At 37.9% G+C, this 14,042-nt stretch overlaps 1 long non-coding RNA gene across 2 annotated transcripts in view; it reads right to left on the bottom strand.

The window, feature by feature from the left end:
• The window catches only part of LOC109303481, a 33,500-nt gene extending 30,324 nt beyond the window's left edge, over positions 1 to 3,176 (bottom strand). For both annotated transcript variants that reach the window (XR_002099135.1, XR_002099136.1), the window contains exons 1-2: positions 3,100 to 3,176; positions 1,806 to 1,902 (exon numbers count right to left, since the gene is read on the bottom strand). This is a non-coding gene — a long non-coding RNA (uncharacterized LOC109303481). The remainder of the gene's footprint in view (positions 1 to 1,805; positions 1,903 to 3,099) is intronic.
• Between the last annotated feature and the right edge of the window lie 10,866 nt (positions 3,177 to 14,042).

Consider the following 14,042-nt stretch of genomic DNA (forward strand, 5'->3'; position numbering starts at 1 on the left):
CTCTCTCTCTCTCTCTCTCTCTCTCTCCCCCCACACACACACACACACTCTCTCTCTCACATACACCCACACATGCCCACACACAAACACACACACAGGGCATGTCTACATGTGTTTTACTGTGGAGTAGACTAATTTTTTGTGCAGGAAAGCATCACTGACCATGTCTACACAAGACACTGACTGCACAATAACCTGTGACTACTGCCCAGTAGCATTGCATAGCAGAAACCGTCACAGTATGCTATTGCACAGTATTCTCAGACTGTTGCACAGTTAGCATCATGAAAAAGCCATTTATTTCTTGTTTATATATGTATTAAATGACTGTGCAATAACGACTGCATAATCAGCATCTTGTGTAGACATGGCCACTGTCTGCACTACCACTAGGCCACAGTAGACTAATTTACTCCACCATAGGATATTCCTATCAGACACAAGTATTATCTGATGGCAGAGTACACTAGTGCAATTAAATGGACGTGTAGACAGTGACACTCGGATTAGTGTACTCTGACACATACTGCACCAGAGATTATTCAGTCATATTAACTGCATGTGTAGATGCACCCACAGAGTAACTAATCAATCCCCGGGCCTCTGCACCTGTAATCATTTCATAAGGAAACCCCTCAGCCCATAGGAATAACCTTATATTGGTCCTACCCTGTGACCCAGTGCTTCAGGTAATTGTTTCTATAGCTCCAATTATATAATTCCACAAAATACTTAATTACTCCTGCCATTTATCCAGAATGAAGGGTGTTTACATACCAATGTCTGTGATTGTTCACAAATCAAAAATTGCCTTTAGGACAGAAATTAACAATGTCCAACATAACATTACAGTATTCAAACCTGTAGTCTAGTAGTTGACCTGCTTGTAGTCTGACCTGATGATAAATTCTGTGGTACTTCTATGGTACTAATGCTTAATCTTATAATTTTAAATGGAAATGATAGAAGTTTCCTTATGGAATAGTAGAAATCTTATAGAAAAATGCAGATAAACACTACAACCCAGAAACCTTTTTGAACTAGGTCATGACTTGAAAATGTTAGCCTACTACTTCTCTTTTGCCAGCCCCTAAATTTACACACTTTGCCTTTGTCACAATTCAACAAATTATACTGCAAACTTTTCAAATATTGTACTTGCCACCCTAATGCATCTGTCACAGGCCCCTGAAACTGTTATATTTTGCCCATTGGTAGTTTAATGACATACTTTTGGTGTTAACAATCAATGAAAAGAGAATAAATGCACCAATATATTTTATATAAGTTGGAGATGAGCTGGTTAAAGTTTCCCCACCTGCTTCTGACAGCTCTGTGAAAACTGTTAGCATAAACCAGAAGTTTTGGGGTTATAGTAAGAGACATGTGATAAGCAGTTACATTGTAAGAGCCAGGGGAATACTGTCTTCTGTTAGAAGAGAATCAAAGAAATGCCTTTTTCTCCTAGAAGCACAAATCTGTAGTTCCTTTCTCTAACTGATTATAATCGAATCCCCGTATTTGTGGGTTCTGACAGTGTACTCTGCACCCTATAAGTTCAACGGCTCCAGGATGTCAGTAATTACCTCCTCTTCATCTTCTCACCTTTCACATAATAGACAGTCATTCTCAGGAACAGTTTCATGCTACTGTGGTTGTTTTTGTTGTTCTCAGCTGGACTACTAATGTTGAGAACATTGACACTGTCTCTCTCTCAAAGCTTAGTGTACAAGTTAACCATATTGTTAAATGCAATTGCTGTTCTTAACCTTCCTTAATTGAGGGGCATCTATTTCAGTAATTACCTTTTTAAAAACATAATTTCATCACATCTATTATTTCAGCAGTTATTTCAGTGCTTTGTGTTCCATTTTTACTTTGAGTTACCTTCTGGACCTCCATCTGTCAATAGAAACATGTTGCAAATAATACTTATCCATTCAAATTTGCTAGTTTTCTGACATGCATCTTCTCTAGCATTTCAGTGTCCATCTAGCATTCCTTGCTTTTAATATTTTACATTTCATCATACAATTCATTTATGCACATCTCATCATAGATTTGTGTTGAAGCATTCATGGCTTCGACACCTCAATAAACAAACTGGGGTGGCCAAACAGTAATTCAGCCATGGTCTTAATGAAATGCACTTTGGTTTCAAAGATGCACAAAGAAATAATTTTATATTTCACTGCTTAGTCATTGAGGGTTCGGTTTTACTTTTCACCTTTGCACTGGCTTAGCTCTTTTACTTGGCATGAGAGTTAGTAGAAGCAAAGTTAAACAGCATTCAGTTCAAGGGGGCCTGGGGAAAAAAAGAGTCCTAGATACACTGTGCTTGTTTATTCCTCTGCATCTAGATCTAGTCAGAAGTAGTACACAACTGTGCTTGGGGAAGCAATCCTATTTGTCTGCTTTGTGTCCATGCAGCTCAGTGCATGCGCTGACCCTTACTGATTTCTACAGAAAATAGTAATCAGGGATCCTGGTTTTCTCTGATTTAAAAAAAATCCCCAATTTTGGGGGTTAAAAAAGTGGCCCCAAATCCACATTTTTCCATGATTAAAATGAAATGCCACTAATATGTAAATATATCTATATCTCTCTCTATAGATATAGATATATGCCTGGGGAGCACATGCCGAATGTTGTAACAAGATGACATGGACAGAATGAAAAGAAGTATTACACTTAGGTTTTCTGGAGTAGCTGCTTTGGAAGGGGTAAGGGTGATGCCCTTTCACCATGTTCCCAAGTAGTTATTACCTTAGAGGCAGATTTGACCCCTTAGAAGTAATGTAACAAAGGGTAGGTGGCTGTGGCACTAGCCAACTTAAAGGGGGCTTCAGAATGGCTGTCCCCTGGGGTATCTGTGCCCTTGTTTCCCCCTCCCCACCTTGCTTTCTGGCAGGGTTTTGCCCCAGGTGCAAAACCTGTTAGTTACAACAGTCTCATTACAACATTCAGCGTGTGCTTCCCTAGGCACCTGCCCATCTTTGCTGATACAACCAAGGGAGAGACTGATCCCTACTTGAATATCAGCAGATAAGCCAGCCCCCACTCTGAACAATAAGCTGTAGTTGTACTCCATAAGTATACCTGTGCCTGCCTGTTGGTGTTCATGCCATTGTTTGCTCATTCTTCTCTTCCCATACCTGTGCAGAGGCAAGTAACAATCTAATGAAATAACCCATGCAACACTTCTAGGTAGCAGATTAATATTATTATTATTGTTTTACAGATGAAGACTGAGAGAGAGACAAGATAAATGACTTGCCAAAGGGCTCAGAGAAGATCATAATTTTCTTTTACTGTCCAGAAACTGAGGATAGGGGATTTTGTTGTCAAATATCCAAGTGGATTGTATAGAACATCCACAAAACAAACCACCTACCTCACAGTCATCTCAATAAGCACACATACATCTGTTACATTTAGCAGAAGTTTGCAAAATTCACACTAATGACAGTGGGACAAATTACAGATTTTGCAAATGAGCAACTGGGAGCCAAATGGCACTGAGGTATCACAAGTTATATTTTAGCCATGTGTATGTGAACAGTTAGGGTCAAGTTTAATTATTAAAGTAACATGTCACATTGTGTTAATCAAGTTCATGTAACATAGTTTGTACCAGTAATGAAGCTTTAGCAATATGAAGTGAAATTCTGGCCTGAATGAAAATAATGGCAAAGTGCCTATCACTTTAATGAGATTTCACCCATTGATCTTTACTGAGAAGTGGTGGGAAGTATACATTTTTTGTGTTGATTATTAAATCCATGGATTGGTTAGGTCCTCAGTATTTCTTTTCATTTTTTTAACAGAAGCTTCATAAGTAGTTCAAAAGCAAGCATTTCCATGTTCATAGCTTACCAAAAATAAAATATAATGAGGGGGGCTCTGTCTCCCCTCATGCAGTCTCCATGTCTTATATTTCATCTGTGGAAAAGTCATCTGAACTGCCAAACACTGTATGTAGGTGGCTAGCCAGGTAGTATAGGAGATACAGAAATTTAGTCAGCTCATCTTTACTTATAGGAATAGGAGAAACTGGGCTTGACGCATCCCATTGCTGAGTAAATATGGAAGCCATTCTCATACTTTGTCGGTTCTAATAACAGGTTTTCCCCAGCAGAGATTTTTTTCCTACTAAAATAATAAGGTCTCAAGAGATAACAAAGGATAGGCTGTTCCTTGTTTACATTGTCATGTAGGTTCCAGAATGAGTGTATGAATTTCAGTGGTTTCCTGTACAATAAAATACTTTGTGTGCCCATATCCCCTTAAGATTTAAGACCCTATTTCAAATTGTTCAATTGCCCAGGAAGGTGATACCACATATAGGGACTTTAATTCTCTTTATAATGAAGAAGTGGAACTAGTGTATTTAATTTTGGAATCATATTTTAGCAAAAGCAACAAGGTTTCTATTGACCCACTGGATTCTTGTCATATCTAATTTACTGAAGCAGAGTTTTGTAAAAGCAAACATATATAAATGTATAAGTTTCATCCATAATTGGGAAGCATAGATAAAAATAATTTGACACTGAAATTTACACTTAAGAAGTGGTGAACTTCATTGCAATCAATTTTTCATTATGTTGTTGAGATCAATAGCTACAAATAAGATATAAAAACTGTATTATTGATGTGGCACATGTCAGTATAAAATGTGCAATTTTCTATAGCATTTTAGTAGTGGAAAATTGTATTACAATTTCCAACATTATACATATTGGTCTGTAGAGAATGCTTATTAAAATCAATGTACAGTAAGTTACACTTGGGGATATTTTACAAAATAGAGAAAGGTCAGAGCATTTATGAAGGTAAAAAGAAGTTGAGTAAGTATTGTTTTTGAATGCATGTTTTGGTTGGAGACTGGATGACTCAAGAGAATAGTAATGGAATAAATGGCTTTTCACCTCTTGATCACTAGTCCAAATATAGGCCACGCTGGTTGTGATGCAGGTCTGTATTACACCAAGAGATGATGATGTTTACCTGGGACTTCTATTGACTGGAGTATGATGCTCTACTAACTGTGGATATAGATACATATTAATGAACTGGGAATGCAAACAAGCCACCCTTCCTCAAGCTACTTCTACCTTTAGCAAAGATAGTATCCATTGTTAGCCACTGTTGCTCCTACTACTATGCATCACAAGGCACCCATCTGGAACCTAATGCTTCTGAAATTTCATTCCTTCCTGCTTGTGCAAAGTGTAGTTCTGGCTGATAGCCAAGGGGCATTGAGGACTTATAAGATAGACAAGGCTTTCCTTAGAGTATGCTGTACAACTGGTACGCTGAAAGTGATATGAGAATTGAAATGAGGACTCTGCTACTGTCTGCCCTTCCTCCAAGCTGGAGACTACCTATACCCATTTTCTTCTGTCTGACCAAGAGGTCACCATTTCAGGCATTCCTAAATCCCCTCCCTAAAACGAGTCCAGGAAGGCATGAAATAGGTGCCAAGGAATGAAGTATAAGAATTATGACAACTGTTTTTTTATGGAAGCCTCAGGTTGCACCAAACCTCAGATAAGTTTAAAAGCATGATTTCCCTAGCAATCAGCTTTCACTTTCATTGAAAATGCTTGGCATTTTATGGTGAAGCCTCCACTGTGATTGGGAATGTTTTTGCAAATGTGTGCTTCCCATCTTGTTATGTCTTTTCCCTCATAAGCATAGTTTGAGTACATATTTTAGGAACTTATCTCAGAGGTGAATTAAGCACAAAATAAGTGATTTCAAATAGCTTCCAAGTTCTTTGTTCTAGTTTCTCATAGTTGATACTCAAAATCTCCTTTAGCCAAATCATTCCAGTTTGATGTCTGTTTCCATCTAAAACTGTAGTTGTGTAGGGACTTGATGTGGGATGGCTATTTCCAACCTTCAGCAGCAGTTGTGTGTAGAAACCACAGTCCTCATGATCAGTTTGAACTCTAAACTGTATATTGTATTTGAATGAAAATACTATGCACAAAGTAGTGATACTCCTTAATATTAACATTGATACATCTGGTTTTTAAAATGTCACTGTATTGACCTGTTTAGAGAATTTGGATAGAAATTTGTTGGATTCTATTCCTAACAATGCATTTGAAAACATTGTCCTTGTTTATTGATTGAAAACTAATGCAAACATTCAAAACAAAACATAGATTGACATGATGGCAATTTCCATTAGAAGTCAGATGATTTGTTTAGATGTGCCACTGCAAATGTTAAAAAAACAGTTCACAACAGTTCAGCAAAAACTTTACTAAAGCATTTGATTATGCACCTGATAAAGTGCTTGACATTTCCAACAGTAAACTTACACGTAGAATGATAACAGGCCTCTCTTATATTTCTTTGTCTTTCCACAGGTTTCAGAAAGTTTCAGAACTTGACATACTGGACAAATTGTCCAAAAATCAATCTAATGAGATTAATTAAAGAGGAGTGCAAATCTTACACTTAGAACAATCCCATAAATAAATACAGATTAACAAATGGACAGCTAGGTTACAGTACTACAGAAAAGAATTGGGGGGTGTAGTGGACTGCAAGGTGCACATAAACTACCAGTGTGCTCTTGTTGCAAAAAAATGCCAAGAGCATAATGGGTTGTATCAACAGGAGTGTGCCCTGCAGGCCAGGGGAAGTGATTCTTCTGCTCTGTTCAGCAGTAGTGAGATCACTATCCAGTTTGGGCACCACACATTAGGAAAGACATAGATCCACTGGAAAGAGTTCGGAGGAAGAGTAAGAAAGATTACAGGTTTAGTAAACATCACCTATGAGAAAAAGTTGGAAGAACTGGAATTATTTAGTGACATTAATCATGAATCATCTGCATAAAGCAAGGCATGGATAGAATCAGAAACAATTGTGATTTCATGGAATTGATACCCTGTTAGCCCATGTTTCAGATCATTAGAGAATGTTTTAAAAGGTAGTGAAGCTAGTATTTGAACACTATTTGATAATAAGCAATGATTAGCTGTAGAAGAGCTTTGTCCATTGAAGTTACTGCCAGTTCCTTCCACAATTTTAATAGTTCTGTGGAATCAAAGGCTCCCTTTAAATCTACAAAAGCTACATATAAATGATTTTGCCTTTTCACATATTTGATGCCAGATAATAAGCAGTGGTCCATATGAGAAATGTCTTCTCTGAAACCAGCCTGCTCTTGTCAGAAAACATTATTTTCAGTGATACATGTTTGTAGATGAAAAAGTCTCTCCCCAATATTCTGGCTGGAATACACATACAGCTAATGGGATGATATGCTGCAGGATCTCTCTTGTTAGCATTTTAAAAGGTTGGGGCTATTATATTTTCATTCCAATATTTAGAATAAATGCTTTCTAAAATAATTATTTTAATTTTTGGTCAAAATTGGAGACCACTAATCTTAAAATATAATTTTTTATTCTAGAGAAGAAATGATTGAGGGAGGGATTTGATAACAGTTTTCAAAAACCTGAAGGTTGTTATAAAGAAGATGGTGATAGAATTATTCTCTGTGACTGTAGGGGACAGGACTCAAAGTAATGGTCTTAAATTGCAAAAAAAGAAATCAAAGTGGATATTAGGAAATATTTTTAACTATGAGGACAGTTAAGCAACGAAGGATATTACCAAGCTAGGATTTAGAATTTCCATCCTTGTAAGCTTTAAGAGCAGGATGTACAAATACTGGTTTTGGATGGGGATAATCCTTTAAATGGGGGTTTGAAGCAGTGGGTTGATTTAGATGACCTCTTGAGGTTCATACCAGCCATATTTTTCTATGAGTCTCACTTTTCTTCTTCTTCATTTCTTTATCTGCCTCCAGTTCCTAACATTATATACTTTTTCCAAAGTCCTTGCTTCTAAACGTTTTCATGCTTTCCTCTGCTCTCTTTCCCTCATAAAAAGTTTCTCCTTTCTTTCTAATGGAAACTTGTAGTGTTTCTGTTTGACAAGACAAACTGCTCACCTGGATGACTGAGAAACATGTGTCTATGCTTATGGCATGGGGTGGCATCGTACTGACTCTTTCAGTTGCACACCATAGATGGGAAGCTGGTCCTACTGGAGTGAACCTGAGCTGTGTCACTGATTTCAAGTGCCAGGATTTCACCCCATGCACTAATTAGTTTGACCTTGCTTGCCCATGCAGTTTGGGTCATACCCAACCATTTTCTGTTATATTAGGTGATAATTCTTAATGCCAGCCACTTGAATATCAAAGTATAATCAGATTTCTAGGAATGAAAGTGCAGCTAACCTCAGATTTCTGTTCTTCCTCTCCAGGATACTTTCATAATGACCTCTACCTCAAGAGATAGGGGGGAAATGATTCAAAGTAACAGTTAATCAGGTAAGTGTTTCATTATTTAACTTTAAGTAAGCTTTAGAGGTGAACTTTTATATTTAACTAACGATTCCTTAAATATTGCTTTCCCTTTTTAAAGTAATTGGATCTGAAGTTTCCTGGATTTACCTAAGAATGTTGTGAGGGTTTCACTCCCTGGTTTTTAAATTTAAGTCTCTAATTAAGAGGTGACCTTACTGACAGTACTCAAACACACACAGTGTTGAGTGCCATGGGAAAGCCTATAAATAAATAATACTTTGTTACAATTTCAGTTATAGAAGGCTCCTTACATTTTACAGTTTCCAGTAATTTATATAAAATATTAGTAATAAGCTTAATAGCAAAAACACAAAAATGTTCACTTGCTTTAAGGCAACTTTTATCAATCTGTTTTTCCTTTGTTAACACAAGGTATTATGCAAAAGATCAGATTCTGTGGCAAGAACTAAAATATATTTCACAGTTTTCAGTCTTTAGGGACTGCAAAATAATTTTCTGTCAAGATGAAGCAAAAAGGAAATTGAGGGGCAGGATAGAAAGTGTAGCATACAACTTGAGCTGTGTGAATAATTGATTTTTCAGTTCACTGGCTCAACTGAAAAAAATAAAATAAAAAAAAGTTTAAGGCTGACCTGAAACAAAATTTTTCCAGTGAAATAAAAAACTATGGGGAAAAAAATCATTCTTTTAACATACTGAAATATTTTGTTCAAACCAAAATGAAACATTCTGGCTTTTAAACTTGTTATAGTTAAATATAGGCAAATTCCAAAATTAAACCGTTCTTCTCAAATAAGGAGTGAAAAATGTTTAATTTAGAAAATACTAGAAGTTTCTAAGTTATCCACCTTCAAACCAAACCAAACTGTGCCTCGTTCTCCATACCAGTACAGGTACATCATACTTATTTAACTCCATTATTTAATTGCTATCTTTAGATTCTAGAATACAGATAATATTACATATTCTTTCCTTTAAAGTTCTATTCATGAAAGTTTCACATAATGCTTACACAAAAGAGTTCCCTTTCCAGGGAATATATATCCACAAATAGAACAAAACTACTCAGCTCCACTTTGTGTCAAAATGAGGCTTTTTTTCCTTTCAGTCTCTGACAATTCCTTTATGCTAAAGAGTTGTCTGATAATTGGCATCCTGTTATTTCCCTCACTATGTCTCCAAACTTCTTCCAAAATAGTTTAATACTGGGATCCATCCACCACATGTAGTAGAATCCTTCCAGTTGACCATGTTCCCTCTAACATGGTCCTATACCTTAAATTAATTTTAAGTGAGGTGAGATACTATCACTATAGGATTTCAAAATATTTTTCCTTTATTATGGTGAAGATAGATGTGTAAGCACCTTTGTTCCAAATGATCTCCCATTCTTCAACACTAATTTCTGATCCAATGTCATTAGCCTACTTTGTCATAAACCAAAACAAAGAATTTCCTGCAAATTTGTTTTGTTAATAAAAAACATTTATTAGGGTACATACTACTTCCCTCAGTCCCTGGGGGCTTTACTCTCAAGTACTCCTCCCCCTACCTGCTCCACATTTGCACATACTACACCCAGAAATGAAGCACTAAAGCAATGCTTTGGGCTCTTCTAGTTGAAGTTTTCAAGTATACTAGAGACAGAGGACACTTTTACATGTGCTCCAGAGGCTGGGCAGGCAGCCCTTTAATTAGAATGGCTCCAAGAGCTGCTGTAATTAAAGCGCTGGAGCATCTTGTGTATCAGTGTCCCCACACTTCAAAATGGTGGTGGGGGTGCTTGACCTAAAGCTCGTTAAATGAACTTTAATTCAAGCACCCCGCCACCATTTTGAAGCACAGGGATGCTGATACGTGAGGTGCAGGAGGCTGCTGGAGTGCAGTAATTCCCATACTCCAGTAGATTTGATCGATCAGTCAATCGATTGTTGAGTCAGCTCTGGATTGATGTAGCTAGCTACAATGCAACTGGAGAATTCCACTACAAGATACAACTTTGCTGTGCCCCTGGTGGGGTAAAACAACCTCTGCTATAGAGTTAAGTTAGGTAGGCCACTGCCAGTTTTTCCATGACTTCTCCAGAGTGGAGTTCCTTTTTGTCTCTCCTTGACTACACATTAAAGTTGAAGCATTTAACTAAGTTGCTTTAGAAACTGATGTCATTAAATTGTTGTCACCTTTTTCTGTCTAAATTTCATACATTTCATAGATTTAATAGACATTAGGAGCTGGAATGGATCTCATGAGATCATCGAGTCCACCCCCCCCTGCCAGAGGCAGGAAGTCAGCTGGGATCAAGCAATCCCAGAAAGATAAACTTCCAAATGCCTTTTTAATGAGTCTAGAGTAGGTGCTTGCACCATCTCTGGTGGGGAGTCTGTCCCAGACCTTGGACACTTGAACTGTGAAGTTTTTCCTTATACCAAGTCTGAATCAGCCTTCTAGAAGTTTGTGGCCATTAGAACTAGTTATCTCATGGGGAGCCGTGGTGAACAACTGTTCTCCAAGATCCTGATGCACCCCCCTATATACTTATAGGCAGCCACCAAGTCCCCCTTGAGCCTGGCTCAAGAGTCCCATGTTCCTCAGCCTCTCCTCATCAGGCTTGCTTTCTTGGCCTTTGATCATATGAGTGGCTTTCCTCTGGACTCTCTTAAGCTTATCCACATCCCTCCTGAAGTGGGGAGCCCAAAACTGGACACAGTACTCCAGTTGTGGCCTCACCAAGGCCAAGTAAAGTGCAAGGCTGACGTCCCTGGTTTTGCTTGAGATGCATCAGTGGATGCATGGCAGAGTTTGGTTTGCTTTGCCAGCCACAGCATCACATTGGTGGCTCATGTTCATCTTGTGGTCAATCAAGACCCCCATCTGAGCTATCTTAAACCAGAAGAGAAGCAATTTGAAACCTAAAATGTTATCAAGCACCTTTGACTGAATGAATGGTGTCCCTACAAAAGAAGTGCAGTGATTTAACTGCATCTGTTTGGAAACTGATTTAGTAAGCTTGCTACAATATTAGTATATAAATTAAGAAAATTTCCATTTGGTCTCTTTGCTTTTCTCTCACATCAAATGCTATAAGGAAGGACTTTTTGAAATGCACAAAGGGTAGCTCCATTTGTGCCATTGAAAATCCCCCCGTTAATTAATAAAAAAGCAGCATTGTTTTCCGCCCTAGTATGAAAATTCTTCCTCAGAACACTTTACATATAAAGGTCCTGCTTTTGAGCTTAGTTAGATTCAAGTAGATAAGGTTCAATGCCTTCAAAGCAAATAAATTTAAATTAGTGTAAAAAAAATGTAGGTTCCAATACTTGAGTCTTGCCTGCACTGTGCTTGACAAAGATATCTGAAAAGGGGTGGACATCATAGTAATAAGTCTATAGCTAGAGCACCTTTGCTCTTCCCTTATTAAAAAGACTAATGTAAACTCCCAGCATAAATTAAAGCACCCTTAGGGCTGCTCTAACTTAGCTGTAATGGCCCTCTACAGTCTACGACTAGCAGCTCAGCAACAGTCTGGTCACATAGTCTAATGTCTAGCCAGGCCTCAGATTTCCTTTTGGGAGTTACAGCCTCCTTGTGCAGATAGTCCAGGCTACACTATGGAGCCATATGACAAATTCATAGCTGGTACACAACTTCTCAGTTCCACTGACATTAATGTAACTTAACCGATTTACACAAGCTAAATGTATGGCCACATCTCAGAATCTGAGCCCTAGAGTGTATGTATAAACATCCACAGCTTCTCTCAGGTACCGCACTGTAAATCTGAAGTAACTTCATAGGTTTCAGTGGAGTAAAGAGAATCAGAGTTTAACAGAATGAGCCTGATTTTTCTTGCACAAAAAGAGTAACTGTAAAATCAGCAGAGGTAGCCTAGTGTAAAAATGGCATCAATTAATGCAGAATCAGACCCCATATTTCTACGCTGCAACATTCTGTAAATGGTTTTTCTAGATATAGTAAAGGCTTTAGGACCTTGTCCCACCTTACACCGTGTGCTGCACAAATGTTGATGGATGTCAATGCTAGCCTGGAGTTTAGAGCAGTCATACCCTTAGTCTAGAAACCTTCTCTGAGTGTCCCCTGCCTGCACAGCTGTGACTCACCACTAGAGGCCTGGGGAGTAGGGGCAGGAGAGCTGTAGCTGTGCCCTGCCACTAGAAGGCTGGTGAGCCAGGGCAAGCTTATATCTCTGCTTTAAGGGTGGGGGTGTGAGAGATCCTGGACTACTAGACGATTTCAACTTGGGCGGCACATCTTTGGGGAGTGGCCACACCTTAACTTTGGGCCGCATAACAAGTACTTAAAACCACTTTAAGGTATTAATGGTGGACAAACCCAAACCGGGGAGGGGGGGAGGGGGGGGGTTAAGAGTTTCAGGAACCACCCATAATTACCATGTAACAAGGTCCTTAGTCTGCCAATAAAACTAATCTGCGATATTTTGGAACATCTGTCTTGACAAAAGTTTAAACACATCTTTCCACACCATATACAATTGGAAAGTATGGAGATTTTTTTTTCCAAGTCTCTATTTTAAATCTCTAGGTTTTTATTCTGTGTTCATAGCAGTGTAAATCAGGAACAACTCATCTGAAACCAAAGAATTATACTGGAGTAAAATTCATGTAAATATGAAGAAACTTAAACCAATCAAACTCACACGCCATAAAAATTCCCTGTGTCTCTGATGTATATGCTTTGGAAACACATGAAAATCCTTACAAATCTCAAGCCCAAGCATCTTCTTAATTTCAAACTGATTTCTTTTGGAAAATGTATTTAACTATTTTCCTGGGAAAGCAATTATAATGGCCCGTGTAATATCTATGCCTTGATTAAACATTTTAAATATTGAAAAAGCTAAGTAATTAAACATTTCATTTAAAAATTGAATATAGCTATAGCAGAAAATACCTGCAGTCTCTATAGATTCCTGACAGGATTTGTTTTTCACTTTTGGTAAAAAAGCTATTCTTTGTAAAATATTCCCACACATGCCTAAGTTTATTTCTCAAAGCAATGCCACAAAGGATATGACCTCTTTACTCCTAGTAACCTTTCATGGTGCTGAATTGACTTGGACATTGGTGCCAGTCAACACAGCTTGATTTGCTATGGTAAGAATAAGATTATATCTAACAGACTATGTCATTTCCAGGTTCAATAGGCACATATTTAAAACTAGTCCTCTCTTTGACCCTCTGGATTCTCTTGAACTATTGCACCTTCTTTGACAACGTTTGTGAATGAATGAATTCATGACGATTCAAGGTTATTTTAATGATAATAGCAATGTCCTGACAAAGGAAAAAGGAAAAGGCTAGTAGTTCTGGCACTAGTGCTTCTTCACCACAGCCGACTTCCTTTTTGACAGACTGACTGTGGAGTGAATTCCTGTTTATGGTCAAAGGCTGAAAGCTGTTGTGTGTCTGCAGCAGTGCTGCTGCTACTGATCTGTGAACATGACATGCCTGATAATATTCCATCGCCATGGCAACAACAAACATGGGGCAAAATTCTATTAGCTAGAGTGACTCAGTGAGTCAAACAGATAATGTGATGGGCCTGGCCAACTGCCCAACAAAGGCTTATGTGAAAGTTGTGATGAATTAACTTCAGCTTGTTATGTCTGTTTTTGTATAAATTCTTCTTTCTTTTCTTTTTT

This window comes from Gavialis gangeticus, unplaced genomic scaffold, assembly GCF_001723915.1.
Source record: "Gavialis gangeticus isolate Ggan-Ray unplaced genomic scaffold, GavGan_comp1, whole genome shotgun sequence".
In the NCBI taxonomy this organism is placed as follows: domain Eukaryota; kingdom Metazoa; phylum Chordata; order Crocodylia; family Gavialidae; genus Gavialis; species Gavialis gangeticus.